Here is a 20,727-nt window from a genome sequence, read left to right as displayed (position 1 = left end):
TGAGTGTTGCAATTCCCGCCAGTCAAGGCATGACACAGAGTGTAATCCCTGCTCTGATGGTGGACTCTGTGTTGATGGGGAAAGACGGTATAGGCCTCAGAGACTAGTTGGTTGTTAGGTCATGAGGAAGTGCTGAGACAAGCTGTGATGTGCAGAGGTATTTAGCGGTGGGAACTGAATATGGTTTATATGATCTATATCTGGTCACTACTTCACTCTGCAAAAAAAAATATTTGGGGCATAAGCAGACATCCTTGAACTATTCATATATACTTCATTGTGAATGTATTAGTCCTATTTAATTCTTCTCTAAAGAGCATTAAAGCAAGATAAGGTGCTTTAAAAGCTCACTGTCAGAGAGCCTTTAATGACATTCTAAGAATTTGCACTGAAAACTAAACTATTAGTCTGGGGTGTGCTCTCAGCTGTGACCTGCAAGCAAGCACCGTTGTGGGAGATGTCCAAGGAAGCGGTTGCAACAATTTAGACAGTCCTCCTTCCTCTTGCTGGTTAGTGCCTCTGTGATCCAAGGGACACTGAGATACACCTCCTCCTTGCTATACAGAAATACATAGGATATTGATTCTGCAAAACTGCAGTTTGAAAAAGGTGTGGTTGGGCTAATACATACCTTCTTAGGCTAATAAATTGACTGTGAAATTTTTCTTCAAGGATATCCTGATGAAGGAATGTACACTGAAGAGTGCCTTCACTGAGCAGTCTTTCAGGAGCAAGCGTGTGAGTCATTTTATTGAAATGAAAGAATGTAAATATATTAAATTATCTGCATTGATTATCTTGTGGTTGATGTTTGCTGCATTTTATGACACAGGAAGACACCTAAATGACCACTTTGGTAAGACTGACTTTTTTGGTTTTGTACTAGCTTAGTATGGAGACATGTGAAATGCAAAATTAAGGAACCAGTTGCTTGCAGACCTGGAGGGAAATTATGTTTGGATTTTGCTTATACCTTATGAAATAGAGCTGCAAATTGTCGTGAGTATTTTTACGTGTAGGGGTTTGATTTGCAATCTTTAATGACTTGGGGTTAGGTTTGGTGGACCTGGTGCCAGAAAAATCTCCAGTGCAGCCAAAATTCATGGCATTTGCATGAGATGCAATGTCTGTTGCACTATGCACATGTAGCAATATTTCTATTGTTCTTTCAGATATAAAGAACAATGTAGTCCTGAACTTTCTTGGTTTTGTTAACTACAGTCAAGCCAAAAGATGTAACACAAAGTATATAAACATTTTAAGAATATGGACTGTGTATGGAAGTGGATGAAAATTGAATATAACAGCTGGAGGAAATCAACACAAGCTTAGTTTGGTTGGAATAAACCCTGACCCCTTCTCCTCTGCTGCCATCTGTTATTTTTACTGTTACATCAGTAGCTGTTGGTCAAAAAATTTAGGTTATCTGAAGTATGTATAGGGTTTCTGCGACTGTCTGGCCTGTCAAGTCTTTGAAATGTATGTGGCCACAGCAGAATATTTTATAGTGCTCTAACAGTGCTCCCATTAAGAGAAAATGAATATAAATGGTAAGATAATAATTGGAAACTAACTCAAATGTGACATTTGGGCCAACATCAGTGATTCTGAAGTGTTAATATATTTTCAGATGACGCATTGGCAAAACCTTTCAGGATCTAAGGAGAGAGGCTTGTTCAACTTGAATTTCTTCATGGATTTTTTGTGTGTTAAGCATCCATTGCCCTCACCATTGAGCATCAGGGCTTTTTGCAACCCTATTTCTGTCTTCTACTACCTACAAGCAAATGATATCTGTACTATTTGCAAAAGATGGATCCTATCATGACATCTAAGTCTGGATTTTTCTTTATACTGTTTGTGAGAGAGTGTTTCTCCTGCCATAGTGAATTTTTTGTTAAAGTGAGTTTAGTTTAAGACTTCTGCTGTCATGTACATGGGTGTACATCCCAGTTCACCAGTACTTTTCTCTGTGAGCTCATGTGTCACTGTGGTACAGTGGTGGTCCGTGCAGTGTTAGGCTGAAACTTGTGGTGAAGAAAGTGAGATTTTGTTCTCAGTTTACAGAATGAATATGAAAAAACCCACAACCTAACAATGTTTATCAAGTATTCAGTGATAGGTGTGTAGTACCGGGTGGGTAAATCTTGAGGTTTAGCATCTATAGCTGAAAAGGACGTTCTGTCAATACTTCATCCACCTATGTATACAGAGGGTGTATTTGGAGACTGAATATCTAGACTTGAATTCACAGCCAAATGCAGGATGTATTAGGAGTCCAAGCATGGTCCTGGAAATGTATTTCCAGCCCTGACATGTAAGGCTGCATTGGCACAAAACCCCTGGTATCTACCTAAAGGTGCTCACCTTTGCTATTGAAAACTCAGGCAAGGAAGTAGAGTGCATTCCTCATTTTAGTAAGAAAAGGAAAATTGCATGTGTAAAATGCAGTTTTGAGTGAGACGGTACCCCATGACGGCTGCAAAATGTTTCCCGCAGAAGGCATCATGGAAGGGATTTTATGTTTAATGGTCTGTTTCTCTGATCACATCATGGTAGTAACTTGTAGTTAAGTTGCAAGAAACAAACAGTAACTTGCTTTCTTGCAAAAATCCGTGTTGATCTAGCTCATTGGCCTGTTTCCAAGAGAGATTTGCACATGCTGATTGTTAGAGGCTTTCTTTTAATCCTCTTCTGCCCTCCTAGTTGAAGAACTATTGGAAGACTTCCCCTCCTGCCCCCGATTGTAATCAATACCATAGCATTTACTCCCAAAGTAGTGTAGAATTCAGTTATGATATGAAATACACAATATTATCCAACTCTTGTGTTTCATTATAGTAAGGAGATTGCAGTCTTACAAAATATGCAGTTTAAGGTGCTCAAAATCTTCAGTAAATCAAAGTTGATTTAAATTGTAATATGTCTTGTTTAAACTGCAAAGCACAGCTATCTCTTACAACTGCCAAAAATGGCTCATTAGAAGGATTTTAAAAAAAATACGCATAAAGTAAAGGAATGGGGTCATTATAAAGTGTTTCACACATAATCTAACTAATTAACGTAATAAATTGCAGGGAACCATATTGGAATATCATATAATTAAATAAATTCCATATGGGCCATATAAGTTAATGTTTTCTTTTTGGAAAATTGTATGCCTTGGCAAATAAAATATTCAGAGGATTAACTGTAAAGAAAAAAATGGCTTTGTGTAATTATTCTCTTGTAATTTGAATTAGACATAATTACATTTCCTAAATATGAAAGGAAAATAAGTGTGATCTATAGAGAACAGACAACACCGCTGAGACAAGTCTGTCTTTGTTTCCTGACCCATTAAGTGACAATTATGATACTTGTGTTAAACATCTTAGAAGTGGCATGAACTTGCCATAACTCTTCACTTATTCTGCTTGAAAAGATCATAATAGGAAAAGCTTTTGCTCTTCTGTTTTTAAATGGAGTTCAGCCTCTCACTTGTGCTATACAAAAAGTTCACAGAAAAATGTCATTGTATCCAGTACCATTTTCAGCACATACGTAAAATAAAGGAACACTCTTTTTGCAAATCCAAAACCACATAGCCTTCTAGAATATACTACTGTGAACCTCTATAAAACTTATGTATGCTCATGTCCTGTCATACACCACGGGTAAGTGCCTGTGCAGTTTCAGTGGAAAACATACACAGAATTTGCAGATGTCACGTGTGTTTGTGCATTTCAACTTGAATTACTGATGCAAGTTGTGAATGGACGACTTAGTTTCTGCACGATTCCACACACACCCCCCCCCATTTATTTATTTATTTAAAGTTAAACAATTGCCAGACAATATGTAATCTGAAATAAATTCAGGTTTTTTTCTAAACGTTCTTTTTGCCAGCTAGCAAAAGTGCTTCAGAACTTTTTGTGTACTTGCGGAGAGTTATATTAAATAAGTTCAAATATATTCCGTGTACCGGTGCATACCCAAGTAATGGTATTGTGTGAGCTTGAGGATCTACACACAGAGTTTACAAACTTTGCCTACTAGTTGTGTTGCTCATTCTGTGTTAGATTAAATCATTTATGTTATTGAAAATATACCTGCTCACTTATTCTTAGATACAAACTGTATCTTTTGGCCTTTGCATGCAATTTATCTGTGAATCACCTACTTATGATTTATTATGTTGTGATAAAGCAAATTATGGGGCTAAATTTATAATGATGTGGTTTAACTAAATAGCTGATGAGGTAATTCCATCATTATTTATCACTTGTTTTTTGATAGGAAGTAATCTTATGTAAGTGAGGGAAATAAGTGGCTGCTTTTCTGAAATTCTTCAAAGACACATGGTGGTTCATTCACTCCCTCAACTTTCTCTGCCAGGAGGCTTGGAGACTTCATGAAAGATGCTTCTCAGTACGCATCTGTTGATCTATCATGATGAAAATTTCTTTTTTTGCTGCTGTGTGTGTTATAAAAATTATCTTGTGTTTGCTATAAATGTAAATGTTTTCTAGTCAAATATTTTGAAACAATTTTTCATTTTTAATATAATTTTTTGGTTCAGTAATATTTTTTATGTACAAGCCCTTCTATTACATCTTAGAATGCAACAGCATAACACATATAAATTTCTCCTTGAGTCTTTTGGCTCATAGATTCTGAGAAAGGCCAGTGGAAAATTCTCTTGCTGTGTATATGCCCTATCTCCTGTCATTTATAGAATTTTGCTCATAAATAGTCCTATTTTTGCTAATGCCTTTCCATGGAATAAAGTATCTCCATCCATAAAATGTCACGGGATCCTTTGATTTGCAGCAGCCAAAACTAAAGATTTTTTAAAAAAAAGTAATTAATGTAATAGCGGTGTTTTTATTTCTTGCCTTCCTGGAAGGCAGTGTGTACTGGTACACCTCTTAGTTGTACTGTCACTTTTTATTTACAGTGCTTCTACGCTGGGAAAATGTTATCTACACATTTAAATTCCCTGAACATGAGCCACGGAAACTAATTTTCACACTTTTTAGTATCTAGTGTCACAAGTAATGCTAAGCAGTTTATTTAGTGGATGCTCTGCCACTCATTTTCATGAAATTTGAATGCAGTTGTGTTTCTGAATTGCCCATTACAAAGACAGAGAAATTCTGAGGTTTTCCAAAGTTAGAACATTTTGAAAGTAGAGACTTCTACTATCTACACAACGCGTGTGCCCACTTTTTTCAAGTATTTAAAAAGAAATACAGAAATCTGTCTAGAGCCAGCATCTTGCTTCTTCCCATGGTGACGCCTTGTCCTGGTTTGGGGTGAAGCAGAGCCAACCTTCTGTTCAGTGAGAGAGGCTCTTGCTCACACCTGTTGCTGTGGCCACCAGGGTCAGCTGACTTGGGTGTTTACCCCATGGAGGGGTTGCACCTGTGGGGAGGAGGGGACAGGTCCCGTGACACAAACTGACCAATAGGGTATTCCATCCCATCTGCCAAGCTCAGTATAAAAGCTGAGGGATGAAAGAGGTCAAGTTGGTTCCTCTCTAAGGGCTCTTCTTCAATGGCTCTCTTTCTTCAATGACTGATGTCTGAGGAGGACCCTGTCAGCTCACCTGCCTTTTGATCCCGGTCAGTGTGTTCCAGTTCCCATTTGTCGCTGAGTCCAATCTGGAACTTCCCCAGTGCCTGCCAGTGCCGTCTCCCTGGGAGCTTGAGACGGTTTTGTGTATATCTGTGTATATTGCATCTATTCCATTGTTTCCTTTTTTTTTTAAATTGCATTATTAATATTTCATTAAAGTAGTTTAGTTTTTTCTAAACTCATAACTCTCTTTATCTGTCTTCTTCCTCTCCTTGGAGCAAGAGTTGGGGGAGAGCATCTGTTGTCTTGCCATTGGCCAGCCCGGCCCAAACTGCGACATGCCTCTTCCTGAACGGTTTACTGAGCCTTGCCTGGAGTTCAGCCCTTAACGGGGTGGTGTCACCTGGCTGGTTCATGTTTAGTTTTGACAGTATCTTAGTGCTCCCTGTTCTCAACACCCATCCTGACACGTTTACAGTCAATTTAGATGATTTCATTAGCAGATCCTTAGAAGGCGCTTTGATCAAAAGAGTTTTCAATACTGCCTAAATAATAACCACATGTTCTTAGTTCGGCAGTTTTGGCAAATCCTGTTTGTAGGACAGGAGGCTTTCATTCATCTTTACAGATGCTGTACTTATTTGGTTTCACACTGCACTGGGAGAAGACCTGATGTGTTTTTAACTACTCTTGCTTGATACCAATGTAAAGAAGACTCAGCCAGAGGCAGACTTCCAACTCCTTCTCTCTGCTGCTTTGCCTGCTCAATCGACAGAACGTATCCAGATCTCTGGCTTGTAGACTCAGACAGATCCAGCGAAATGGACTCACGATTTTCAGGCCCATCCACAACACACCTGTCTTTTACACGGGTTTTAAGTATGATCATCCTTTGGCCTTTGCTGTTTCTTTTAAGTGTATGTCGGTATTCAAACAAAATTTCTTTTAATAGCTACAATGTCTGCCTCTCTTGGAAACCTTTGTCAGCCTTGTCTGGTCCTAATTTTTAGTGCAAATTCACTGAAAACAACCACCTCCTTTCTCAAGTGTCTCTGTTTATGGGATATTTTACTGAATATGAATAGGTTTTCTGGCAGACCATGTCCTCAGTATCTGTGAAATGGCAAGATTCTTTTTGTGCTGAATCCCGTTAACAGAAATACTTTTGCTTCTTTGTATTTTCCTAGTTCTCCTTTTCTGTTTATGTATTGCTGGTTAAACAGATTAAGTAGTGAGAAGTCTTCTGAAGGTTAGTTAACCTCCTTGCTTCCCTAAGTTTGGCTGTCTGTTCTGCAGAGTCCTCATATCTCTGTAACATCACAATCCTGATTTTTATATCTTGCTTTCCCGCACTTCAGATTCATTTTTAACACCATCACTTTAAATGTATTTTTTCTTCTTTGGAGTTATTTTTAAGTTTTCTAACTTTTCCCATTATGAGCTATTCCTGACTTCCATCATTGCAATAAACAAGCCCTTCCCTTTCTTAAAATATTACTGTGGATCGCTATTACATGGTATCGTGTTCTGCAAGGACCTTAACTATAACCACTGCTGAACCGTGCTTATTCTCTTGTGGTCCTTCCAGTGTTTGAGTAAGGGCTGAGTCCAAGGTAGCTACCAACTTTCCACTTTTGCATGCTTCACCACAGTTTTTGCAAAAAATCAGCTGATCGTAAACCAAACGTTAGTTTCCTAAGCTCTGCTCTCGTGAGACATTCAGGTCCCGATCCCCTTCTTCTCCACTACCCCCAGTATTTTGCTTTAATGCTGTTTTCTGATTGTCAGACTCCAGATGTCTTTCAAATTCTTTGGTCTTTAAAATTTCCTATATAGAAAACTACTCTAAATCAGATGTAGAATGGAAATCACACGCAAGTATGAATGGGATTATGCTATTGTCTCGTTAGTCCTTGTTTCAAAAATGATCATTAAAATATAGATTCATAACTGTTAGCCATCTTAATAATTCAATTCTGTTAGGTGTTTAAATTAGACCTGTACAAAGATGCCCAGATGCTAAACTGTGGAACCGTAAGTCTTGTTAAGGTAAATCAAAAATTCTGACCCAACTAATCGTTTGCTGATTTCTATTAGATTTTGGTTTGCTTTCCTTTGCCAAATGGTTCTGCAATACCAAGTAAATAGATACCTGTATTCTTGTTCCAGCACTTGGGATTCTAATTGAATTTAATGTATGTGGGAAGTAGGTGGGAAGTGATCTCTGGAAGTCATCTAGTCCAATCTCTTGTTGAAGGCTGAGCTAACTCAGAAGTTGTATTAGGTTGCACGGGGCTTTGCAGTAGTTGAGTTTCGGAAAATAATGACCTGGATGGAGATTGCACAGTCTTTCTGGGCACCAGTTTCATCCTGGTTATCTCATGAAGGATCACCAGTTCCTGCTCCAGACTGTCCTCATGACTGTGGATGTTGCTGGTATCCACAGGTGCTGTGGCTATAAACTTCTCGCTCACCGCAGACTGGAGCTCTGTGGGACCCCAAGTCTGGTAGCTCAAACATAGTAGATGGATGTAGTAGCTAGACTTCTAACCAGCTGCATGTACGGTCATCTGCATTTATGATGAGGGAATTCCGCATCTCTCTGACTTTACTGTCGTAAAACAATTAACAGGTTAGACCTAGAAAGCCAGGGGACCATTTGCTAGTCACAAGACCTTTATTAGCTTGACAGTTAATCTATCTTTGTGTAGACCTCGGATACATTATTCAGATAAAAGGGAAAGGGGTCTTTTTTTTAACCTAAATAGCTGATCTAAACCCCATATGACTAGATTTTTTAATTATTTTTTTTTTAACCTGCTGAATACGAAAGAAGCCTACTGATAGTTTAGTCACGCAAGAAATCAGACATTTGCTACTCTGTCTTCCTGCTCCGCTGTTGACCTTTGGGCTTTGGTGGCCTCATATGAACCCCCCCCTCCATGTGTGACTGCGTGGCTGGTCACTCTCCCAGTGCCACTCGGGACTGGAAATGACGATTTGCCCTCTGGGATACCATGGGGAGGTAATTCCCCCGTGTGAGGGCCTGATCTAAAAACTGCTGAAGTTACTGAGGATTTCTCGTTTTATTTCAGTATTACTTAAGACAGGTCCTCCAGGCTGTGATTTTTGATTGGCTTGCCAGTTGTATATTTGTAAAATATCGTCTCTTTTATTCACCTTTGCTTTGTCTGTTTGGCACCCTTCCTAATCCTCTTATTTCTGAAAAGTAATTGGCATGTGCAATATGTTGAGGCATAGGAAGAAGCCTCGAGCTGTTTGTTCTCTTACTAAAACAAATGACACAATGGAAAAATAACATGGAGACATGAAAGGGAAGGAGGGGAGGTGGAGAGGAAGGCACCAGCAGGTGAGGGCAAAGGGAAGAGCTCTTGGGGTAGCCGATGGATGGGGCAGCCATGCTATGGGACACAGGAGGGCCTGATGCTCGCCGGGTCCCCTGCTCCAGCCATACCCTTCTGCGGCAGGGACCTGCTCTGCTCCTGTTTTTTCTCCGTTGCTGGCCTCTTGGCTCAGGATGTTTTCCGTCTTCTCTATATTTCAAAGCTTTGTGGTAAATAATCAATTCAAACCAGCACCGAGTCTCTCTTTCTGTAATTCTGAAAACCCATTAAATTATATTGTTGGGGGAAAACAATAGTTGTGCTAATCATGCTCTGTGCATGTGCATCTTAATTTCCCCAGAGACCTGAATATGAATTTTTACTAACATGTTAATTTTGTGTGTTAATCAGTAGCTGTAGGCTGAATGAATGGATTGACTATGTAAAACTGTTTGATATTGAAACAACTCCTTTTGACCCCCTCAAATTGGCTTCATTCCCCTAAAGACGGTTAAAGTTAATTAAGCACTCAATAGGTTTATGGTGTTTAAATTAAAATATATCACTCCTCATTGTGTAGTCATCAAGCGAGGCCGGCTCTCCCCCCGCCACCTCCTGCCCCCCCCGCCCCCGCCTGGCTGATGGCCTTACCTCCGCGTCCCCCCAAGGCGCCGCCAGGGGGCGCCATGGCGCCGCGCTGGCCGCGGCCCCGCGGGAGGTGGCCGGGCCGGGGCGGGCGTGGGGGTGTCGGGGCGTGATGGCTCCCCCCGAAGGCTGAACTGCCCCCGGTCCCAATCTTTCCACGCCCCCTCCCCCCCCCGCTTTTTGCATTCAACCCCCCCCTTTTTTCAATTAAACTTCTGTGATGAAATGCCAGAGCCTTGGGATATATGTTTACCGAGAAATAACTGAAATTATGCATGAAAAATATATAAAATAACACTTAACTCTTCCTTTTAAAAAGAAGAATTGAAAGCTGTAACAATTGATGTGCTGGCTTTCCCCTCTGGGCCCTTTTAAAGGGCTGGTGGTGGCTGGGGGTAGCGATTGCTGCTTTTCAGAAGCCCTGACAGTCACGTTAAGAACTCCAAAAAGAATTGTATAATAGGTAGAGTGCAAAAAAATGAGATAATGGTAACTCTCAGAGGAATACATGCTTTAAATTAAAAAGCCACAGTGCTGCTGATGTGAGCATTATATTAATGCTTGTATGACACAATCCTCGAAGCTCTTCTTCCTTAAGCTGTTTACTTCACCCTCGGAAGTGAGAGCTATGTGGTGCCCTGGCAAGGCCAGCGCAGCGCACATCGCTTCCCTGTTTACTCAGAAAACAACAACAACAAAACTTTGGAGTGCCTCTTGCAGATCTAATTAGTAGCTGGGTGCTTGCAGCTAAATAGAGCTCTTCTTAAAAACAAAAACACACACCCTCAACACTTCAAGTGACATACGCTTGTATTTAAGAGTTTAGCGGTAGGGGCGACATATGGATTATAACTGGATTATATAGTTGCAGATTCTTAACATCCTTGGAAAAAGTCAAGATTTTGTAGTATGCTTTTCATTAATAATCTGTCCTTTCTATACAGGAGAAAGAAGGTGTTGGAATTTGGGAAGACTTTATTTGGTTGTGCCTGTGGTGAGTGAAGCCCTGAGCAGCTACGCCCCACTTTTGGGTGGGGGTGAGGTGAGACCACGCAGCCCTTCCTGCTGAGGTCGGCACTGGTGAGATCTCATTTTTTATGACATTTTGGTAAAGCTCAGGCTGCAAACCTTCTCCGTGTCTGACTTAACAGTTAGTGCTTTGTGTTTCAACAACAGAGAATTACACATTGCCCAAACCACCCTGTTATTGTGACGGGGAGACTGGTCAAAAGCCACCCCATTTGTCAGATGCCCCTTGCAAACATAAAGGCTAAAAATGATTGGGTTTGTACTGGACCTCCTTACCTAGAAAACATTTCAGAATTCTTCAAAAACTAGAAATGCTATATGAAGTCAGAGGAGTGATGGAAGGAGGCTAGAAAAAGTAGCAGATTAAATTCCTGAAGTAGTATGACATCATAAAAGAAATAGATCATCCTGAAGGGGAAGAGCCTTGTTACTTGAGCGGGTCAAGTATAATACTTGCTTTCAAAATACAACTTGCCTGTATAAGAACCCATGTATATCTATATTTTATAAATGTCAAAAATACTGTAATAATATAAAAAATATATATAATATCCCTTTGTAATAGTTCAGATTAATTTATCAATGTATTTGAGCCTCATGTTCTTCTGTTTACCTTTCCAAATCAGAGTTAATATTGTACCTCCTGTGCACAGGGTGCGGGGGAATGTGTGGGAATATGTGAGGGAAACTTCCTAATCTTGGATGGATTGCATGTATATAATTCTATAAAATGAGCAGATTGAGTTACTTTTGTCTGAGCTACACTTTAGATAGGTATTTCCCCTAATTCTCTCCTCTTTGTGCAGGACTATAGAGAAGAGCATTCTGTTTAAGAGAATGTCACGGTCTACCTTTGCAAGGCCGCAGCTGACAACTACTGTCTCTGTTGCAGCATATTTCTACCTTTCTGCAGTAAACTGTTTCCCAGTGGTTTTTAAACGTACTTCATGTTTCCTGATCTGTGCAAGCCAGGCTCTTGAATCTACTGCTGGGCAGATGAGCCAGAGGCAGGGCTATTCAATCGCATCCTCCAAAGTGAAAGCAGAGAGATGACTTCTTGCCTTCTGTACCCTTTTATAGAGCTTTCCTCTCCAGTAAGTGCAGCTAACGTGTTCCTTGGCTGGTGACAGGAGAGGAGGAGGTCTAGCCATGCTATGAAATGCTACTTTCTGTTGAAACTGGTAGTTCACGTTTATAGCTGTCACCACAAAAGGGAAATGACATTTTTACACGATAAGCTTTCACAGTGGTGCTCAGAGGGCTAATAAACATGCGTTACGATTCTGGATGAGGTTAGACTGCGTATGTAGGAAAGATCTAGTGTAGTGGATCAACAAAGTGTTTTTATTTCTTAAATATCTTCGGATCTGATTGTACCTACAGTGAGGATTTTATCCAACAGGGTAGCTGTGCAAATGATGCAAGTACCTGATAAGCAGGGGTAAATATTAATACAAAATGTGATTTTTCTTTCCCCTCCCTCTTACTAAAGTGCTGCTTCAAATCAGGACTACGGCATTGGCACAAATGACAGTAAACAGATGCTTTACTTCTGTGCTCAAGGAGTTGGTGTTGTGCAGCTCTGCCCGCCATAACCTAGCCATGATGTCAAAAATTTGTAGCACCGTTTGTTTTTTTTTATTTATTTCCTTTGTGTACCTCTTTGACAGCACCATCCTAGTTACAAAAATTAACTTGTTCTGTGAGCCTATATTCAGTATCATGTTTTGCATACAGCAAGAGTTCATCCAGATAGGAAATCTACTTTGCAGCAACACAATCTGCTTACCAAATTAAATAAGTGAAATCAGGGGGATTTCGGTAATCTCTTGAGAGCAGCTTTGTAATGTAAATAAGTTTGATTGCCACTGATAGTCGCTTGCCAGAAGGGCTCAAGGATTGGAGGATTTTGGAGATGGCATCTAAAGAATACTTGGAAGGCCCACTGGCTGCAGAACTGTGCTTTGCTGGTTTTCCAACGCTGAAAGACAGCTATCGCTGGGATGTCTGCATCTGCACAGAGAGATGAGTGGCTGCACGGTTGCTTTTGGCTGGTAGAAGTCAACATGGCTCAGCATGGACATGAGTTGTTACTTGTTGTTTCCTGCCTGCAGTTAGTCAAGGTGTGAGAACCTAACACTTCACAGGTGGTTAGGCGGCTTCAGAGAGAAACAATTCACTTACTAATAGCCTGGTGAGAACTCTACCCAGTGGGAATGGGGAAAAGACTTTTTTTTTTTTTTAATATCAAATTCTTATTTTGAATCATATTATCTAAAAGGAAAGGGAGTATTTGGTATAAACATTTTATTATTTTGATTTTTTTTTTTCCTCCTTTAAGTCTATGTGTCTAATTCCAAAGGGCAGTCCAACAATGAAGAGCTGGAGTATCACATGCAGGTTTAGCCAAGGCATAACGTAGAAACTTGAATTGCAGAGCTTGCTCTAGAACAGCTGATTTGGTTTTGCTCAGCAAACCTGCCTCTTTCTAGTGTAAGTCCTTCCTAAGAAGACAAGTATATATATTTTATTAAGTGTGTGCGTGATATGCTATCAGGACCTTGTCTGCTTCTGAAATCAAACAGGTAAAAATTGTAATACCTGTGTATATTCTTTTAATCATGGGTTAGTTAATATGGAGGAAAAAAAATAATCTTTGTTTCTAGCACATCACGTAATGCGTTTTGGGAGGGGTGCCAAACATGCTCTCATTTCTAGTCATTTTTTTGTGCAAAGGTGTTCTAAATGTGAGTAATCAGCACCACAGACAATACAAAAGTAGCCCTGTATTTTCTGCCTAAGAATTTTAAAAGTGTTTCCCATCAGAGGTATACTTTTAAGTTACTGAAAGTCTAGCATGTGGCCTTGAAAATGTGTCAAGATGCTTGCATACAGGTCTTTAACTACTACCATTCCACCCAATAAATGCTTGCAAACTTGTTTTAGCGCATGAAATATTTTCCAAATTTGGACTATTCTGTGGTCCCGCTCTGTATTTTCACACTGTCAAGGAACAATGATATATTTGATGGATGCTGGGTGTTAACATGTGTTGAGGGAGATTTTCCTCTAGCCAGAACACTTTGAATCCAGTGGTCATCACTATTTTCCTTCTGGATTGATGTTAATTTTCTGTGATGCTCCTGGGACTAGAAGAGAGCTCAACAACTTTCAGTTCAGATGTACTTCCATGCAGCAAGTGAAGGAAACAACCTTTCTTATTTCAAGAAGTTGTGCTGCTGTATCATTCCAGATGGCTATGAATAATCCTAGCAATTCCATACTTGTTAACTTTTATTTTCTGTCTTATTTGGATATTTGTTTAAAATCTTGAGAAAAAGCAGATGATGATTGGCAACCCCCAAGGGAAATTCAATAGCTGATGATTTTTTTTGTTTTCTTGAATTGTATAACCTGTCTGTGAGAACTTTTTAGCCCATTGGGGTTTGAATGTTTTGCTGCTGGCTCATAGCTTCCTCGTGTCCTCTGGCTTACTCTGTTCTGATAAAACATGACTTGTAATTTAGAAAAAAATTATGTAAATGAAGATACTAAATTCTTACGAGGGCATTGTAAACTTCAATTTTAAAGGTCAACTTAAAGAAAACATAATCTTTTTGATGTTGTACTTTTGGGGTGATTTTAATTGGCAGAATGGGCAAGGGGGCACATTGATGATGATGATACTTAGCATATAACAGCCGCATGAGTTATGTTGAGTAAAACCGGGTAATAAATTATTTGAATGCCATTAGTTTCTACTCTAAATTTAAATTTCAGAATAAGCCAATTTAGCTTGATGTGAAACTGATCAGTTTAGTACCTATTATTATAGATATATTACTATATACACTAGTTGACACAAAATATTGTGCTCTAGAGTGAGCCATAGCCAGCAAGGAGGATGTGATACTTCCAGTCCTGTGGCAAAATGGGTTCCTTCAGAGTGATCTCAATGAACACTTTTTTGCTACGAGATTCATATCGTTGCTGAATATCAGCCTGTCTGCTACTGTTGACATCCACACAGAGGGGAAAAATGTGTTGGTGTTGTGGTTGTCTCTTTCTGTTGCATCTCTGCTGGTGGTACCCAAGCACTGATCTGTATTGAAGTACCTTTGCTTTTAATAATAATAGATGTTAGGTCTTTACCATTATTTTTTTAAGGACCATAACTATCTCTGCTAGCATGTTACAGATTTTTCAGGTAGCCGGGGTCTCACTTGAAAGCTGTGTTGTAGAATTGCGATTTTTGGATTGAATTGCCTTGAAAGATTGTTTCCAACACCACTCTTTTCTGCCTGCCATCTGCTCTAAGGGCTGTTTCTTTTTTCAGCTATGAAATGCAGCCAATTTGGCCCCTGTTCCTCAGGGTGTTGGGAGGAAGAGCTTCTCCCCAGCTGTTGCCGAAGGGAATTCCCTGCAACTCTTAAATGTCCCAGGAAGAGGTGAAAGCAGAATGAAGCCTGACAACGGACATTGCCAGGCAGAATTGTGCTCAGTGAACTCTGTCCAGTTCGGGTCAGAATATCTGTCAGTTCTGGGCTGAGCTACACAGCTGAAGAAGTTGGTCCTGAGTGTGTGTGAGAGGCGGACTTGGAGGGAGTTCTGGCAGAGCAAGTTGTGTGATACAGAGAAACCAGGAGCTGAGTCTCAGGTTAGATTTGAACGCTTGGATCTGGCTGCGGTCTTAACGTTATATGTGAATTCTTTCAGGTCCACGCCAAAAATGACAGCAAGACCTCTTAATTGAAGTGTTTTTCTTCTGACTCACGAGCTTGGTGTATTGCATATGAAAATCTACAATGCCCAAAAATCCCTGAACTTTATTTTTGGGCAGCTCCCTGTTGCTTGTTGATGCAGGAGAAGTAAGAGATTTTTCCGGATAGGAATATTTTTATTTGTTTGTTTTGCTGCCAGAAAAATATTAGAATCTTAAAAATTAATCCGTTATTTTCTATACTCCAGTTAATTTAATATCCTGGTTTGAGGTAGAACAGAACCATTTTTCTTTTCAAAATTTTACTGACTAGTTTTGGGTTCAATGAACAGAGTTTAGCTAGCCATTTTTCTTAAACCATCAGCTGTACACATTTTTCATAGGCCAGACTTTGTAACTTGAATTATTCTATTTTCCAGTACTTTTTCCTTCATGTTAATGTGCGAGTCCTGCCTCCCACTTCTATAACGCTGGTAGATTTCCATCTTCGTAACACAGCTGTAATGCTCGGTCACTGTCTTTTCACTTTTTTCCTGCTGTAACCTTTGTGTTTGCTGTGTCTCAGTTGTAGGGTGCTAGAGTCAGATATTCCTCCTGCTCTTTATGAAGGACTATGACACCATACAGAAACTCGGAGGTGATAGTTTTCCAAACTGCCCCAAGTCAGTGTCTGTACCACCCACCCACACCTCTCATCTGCTCAGTTCACCCCCTTTGAATGGAGGAGATGCTGGTTTCAGTGCCAGGACATCTTTCTCTGCTGTTCATTATCCCATCTTCAGTCACTGCCTCCGTTCTTAAATGGTGTTTAACTGGACTCAGAACAAGAGGGAATGGGTTCAAGCTGCAGCAGGGTAGGTTTAAGCTGGACATTAGGAAAAAATTCTTCACAGGAAGAGTGGTCAGACACTGGAATAGGCTGCCCAGGGAGGTGGTGGAGTCACCATCCCTGATGTGTTTAAGACTCATTTAGATGCAGTGTTAAGGGATATGGTGTAAGGGAGAACTTTGTGGAGTGGAGATGATGGTTGGACTCTGATCCCAAGGGTCTTTTCCAACCTAAATGATTCTATGAACAACTGGCTCATTTCCTAGCGCTTCATTTGGAGACCTGTCTACCACTTAAATTGCAATAAAATTCAATAAACAAACTCAATATTTGACATTCTGATAATCAGGGAGTGACTCAGAGGTGCTCTGCCCCCAGGGCTGCCTAGCCAGGAGGGCAGGTGTGGGTGCCTACACCATCTATCCCAGATATGTTCCCTTTGTATAATGCTATCATGGAGGACCTTCATGATCCCATGTGAATACTCACAGATGCTAGCTGTAGTTCTGCTGTCAGTAGAAAATGTTATTTCACAAATATAAAAAATTCATATTAACTTGTCTTGCCTAGTGTGGATGTGGCTTTAATTTTCAGTGCGAACACGTGGGAGTCCAAAAGCAAAACACTGTAGCCATCCTGACTGTCAAATAATGCTGATATATCTGAAAAAATACACAGAATGTTTTATGAAAACTAATCTCACACATTGATATGGGTATATATATAAAAATATTCTATCATAAATATTAAGTTCTAATGAAACCTGAAAACAAACCAAAAAGAATGGTGCTGCCAGGAAACAAGAAAAATACTGTTTCATACAAAACAGAATGTGCAACTGTTTTTAATCCTATAACTTTGCAAGTAACAAAGTTAAAATTTAATAATTGCACACAAAAAAATAAGAGGAAGGGAAGAATTTTAAATTAGCGAAGTAGCGTAAAGTAAATTTAGATTAGTAGTGCAGTAAAAACAGCTCTTATTGGGCTGTGTATTGTATCACGAGGTGGAAGTAACAGACATGCTTGTCACGCGGCGTTCGTTTTGCAGTTTAGATTATTCTCTCCCTTTGGTGTTTTTTTTATTAAAAAAAAAAAAAGTTGTTTCATTGTGTGAAATATTCTTGATGTTGATACTCCCTTTCTTTCTGTGTATGTACATGAACTGCTGTAACAGGCCTGACCGGGCTCTTTGGATGCTACAGCAGTGCAAATGATTAATACAAATGCTGCTGGGAGATTATTACAGCAAAGGCAACAGCAGATTATGGAGAGAAGTGCAGTAATAGCATCCAGGAATTCCTCAGCTTTCAGCTCAGATCAGCTACTGGCTCTCCTCAAGTAAATTGCTTCACATCTTGCTGCTCTTATCCTCATTACTTAGAGAAAATAATACTTTCTCAGTATATTGTAAGGCGACTGTAGATAATAGAGAACCTCTATAAATCTTTAAATGGAAGAAAGTATTATTATTAAACAGGTTTTTTACCATCGTGCACATCTACATTTTAAGTCTTATTTGCAGAAAAAAGAAATCCACATTACTTGAGAAATTACACTCATTGTCTTTTGCAGGAATTAGACTGGTATTGTTTTAGCATTAGACTGACATTAAAAACCTGAAGTGTGGCTTATAGATGGGAGCTACTGCACACACTCTGTATGGAGGGAGTAGTGGAAACAGAGCAATCCCATTAGGATAACCGGTGAGAGCTGGAGAACAGAACATCCCGAATAGCACATCCAATATTCTGCCTGTATGACAAACACTAAATCAAATGTGTTCTGGTCAGCTGTAGAGCAGCACAAATATCCTCTCCTTATTTCCTTTCCCTCTGCCCCCAAAGTGATTTTGTATTACTGCCAAACTGGATATTGTGAACTTGAAAAAATACATACAATATTCTTTTGCAAAGAACTCCGTTGTACAGTTTCTAATTAAATGATTTTAATCACTCCGTTTCAATCAACCTACATAAACATCAAATATCAAAAAGGAATCTCTGTTCCTGTAGTCCTTCGCTGCCTCCACAGAATTGTTCTCAGCAATATAAACGATGTTTGTTCTCCTGTTACCGCATCTCCAGATAATGAGCAGTTTTATTATAGTTGAAGCATTATCCCAGCATGTATTTGCAAGAAGCATATGACAATGAAAGAGTAATTTTTCATTATTTTTCTTAATATCTTTAGACCATCTATGCATCTGATAAATATTTATACTCAGCTTTATATAGAAATAAATTCCTTTTTTCTAAATTACCCTCCATTGCACTTGCTTCATATGACTTTTTTTTTTCTTTTTATCCATCATAAAGCTATTTTTTAAGGTCATCTCAGTGTTTTGCATGTGCACGTTTTCTTCTCTATATTTATTAGGAATGTGTGGTATGGACAAAGGAAGCATGCAGTTAAGGTAATTTTAAGTTTTACTTTAGTTCTATTACAGATTGCTACAAAGCATTTTGTTATCTTTTAATATATGTCTTTGTTACTGCTAAAACTATAATGATGCTTTTAGAAGCACTGCTTAATGATTTTGTTTTCAAGTAGACTGTATCATAAAAAGGAATATCATGAGATATTCAAAAGTATTCTGTTTCTGACAAGATTTGTCCCTTTTTAATTTGAAAGTCCCCCTAGCATACAAGATTCATTACAACTAATTATAGAAAACCTGTATTGTATTTACGCTTGGATTTATGATGTAGCTGCCAAAAGGAGAAAAAAGTACATCAAAATCTCTATTTGATTATAACGCTTTCTGCAAAGAGAAACTCTGAGGCAGCAAATTTGGCTGATCTGGGAGAGTGACTGCATAAAAACATTTTGCGTAAGTAATAGCGCCTGCATCATTTTCAGGGGTAAGAAAACGAGACTGAAGGATTTGCGTGCCAGAGGGATGTTTGGGGGTCTCCTATTGTCCTTATTCTTTAAACTGTATCCTGTTTCACAACAAATTTTAAAGATGGGACCAGTTCTCCTGCTGTTAGCATTGTTTCCTTCTCCTGCTGTTGTTACTTCTATGTTGGTGATTGTTAGACGGACCATTTGCATGAAACGCACTCTCCCCCTTTTCATTTCAGTCTCATCTAAAAATAGATTCCATTGCAGAAGAGCATAATGGAAGATAATGGGATGATACACAGAAAGGAAATATCAAGCAGCAAGAGAAAGACCAGCTATATTCCGTCCAAAAAAATCTCTCTATGTAGCGCTTAGCACTAATTATCAGGAAATAAAGACATTGCCCTCTAAAATCTTGACAGCTAAAATTCAGCTGTTTGTTGCCGTGTCCTGATCCTTTTTGCTTTATCAATTTCTGTGATGATAGTATTTTAACTTAATGGTGTTTAGTGAGTTTATTTTCAGAATTGTGAATCTCCCTGTCACGGATCTTGTTAATGCAGATTGAGAGGATCACTGTCTCCGTGACCAGGAAGGGCACACCGGTACATATTTCTTGATTGTCCCTTGTTCCACGCGAGGGAGGAGTCATCAGCGATCTGGGAGATACAGAAAATGCACGTGGGCTGGATCTGTGTTCTTTCTAATTCAAGAAAGTTAAGATTTGTGTCTTCATCACAGATACATTCAGGCAATTTAAACTGCAAGGAAGATGTACATATTTTATGTACGTTTGTGATAATTTTCCATATTTTTTTTTATTAATATACTGTTGATGTTTGGATAGTTCACAAGTATTTGCTATTATCGGTTCTTCTCAAGTGGATGTTAAACATGGCCTTGCAACTCTTGGTACGTTAAAGGTAATTGTCAGTGTTCCTGATATTTGCAGGCACGCACTGTTTCAAAGGACTGCATTATAATGAGACATTTTTCCCTTCTCCTTTTTTCTCTGCCAGTGTAGGCTAAGTTAGCTCCACTGATCACTAAATGAGAATTTGAACCTATACTTTATTGCTAGTGATGTCAGAATTCGTATGAAGGAATTAACCTGAACGCTTTTATGTACTTAGTGGAAAAATATAGTGCAGTGAAAGCTACCTGTTTTCATGGTCTTGGCATTGAGAAAAAATCTGTTATGCTTCATAACTTCTTATTGTATTACATAGGACCCATGAGAGTTTGATGCAGTTTGCAAGTGTAAGAATGAATGCAGAAATGTTTCAACAGATGTCACAGTTGTTCATCATTTGGTATTTTTGCTGTTTCCAAATACTTTGTGCTTTTGATACGACCCTTGTCCTGCCAGAAGAAAAAATAAGTTTTGTGCGTATGCTCAGTGTTCACCAACATGGTGCAAGGCAACTTTGACCTTCTGTAAGTGTGCTTCACGCGAGCAGCACAGAGCTCTGTAGCAGCTGTAGTGACACACATGCAGTTAATAAAAACAGCCCAAAGTCTGGATTTAAAATTCCCAACAGCTGGAACAGAGCTTAAGGCATTTGCCGGTGTATTTCAAGGCCCTTTAACTACTGTAAAGAAAACCCTTTTGATGCTCTTTTCCAACAGAACATAACATCTGCTAAAGAGTTAATTATATAAGAAAAATCAGTAGTTATTAGTCAGGAGAAAAGTTGAGTGGTATGGCAACTGTAAGTCAAGGAAGGAAATCATGGTAAAAGAAAGATGGTAGAA

At 39.2% G+C, this 20,727-nt stretch overlaps 1 long non-coding RNA gene across 1 annotated transcript; it reads left to right on the top strand.

The window, feature by feature from the left end:
• The first annotated feature begins 4,284 nt into the window (after nucleotides 1–4,284).
• Nucleotides 4,285–15,017, top strand: LOC134514319 (uncharacterized). Its single transcript, XR_010070689.1, has 3 exons — nucleotides 4,285–4,410; nucleotides 10,493–10,628; nucleotides 14,914–15,017. It is a non-coding gene; the product is annotated as an uncharacterized LOC134514319 (long non-coding RNA).
• The last annotated feature ends 5,710 nt before the right edge of the window (nucleotides 15,018–20,727 follow it).

The sequence above is a fragment of the Chroicocephalus ridibundus genome, chromosome 4 (assembly GCF_963924245.1).
Source record: "Chroicocephalus ridibundus chromosome 4, bChrRid1.1, whole genome shotgun sequence".
Lineage (NCBI taxonomy): Eukaryota > Metazoa > Chordata > Aves > Charadriiformes > Laridae > Chroicocephalus > Chroicocephalus ridibundus.
This window is presented reverse-complemented; position numbering and strand designations above follow the sequence as displayed.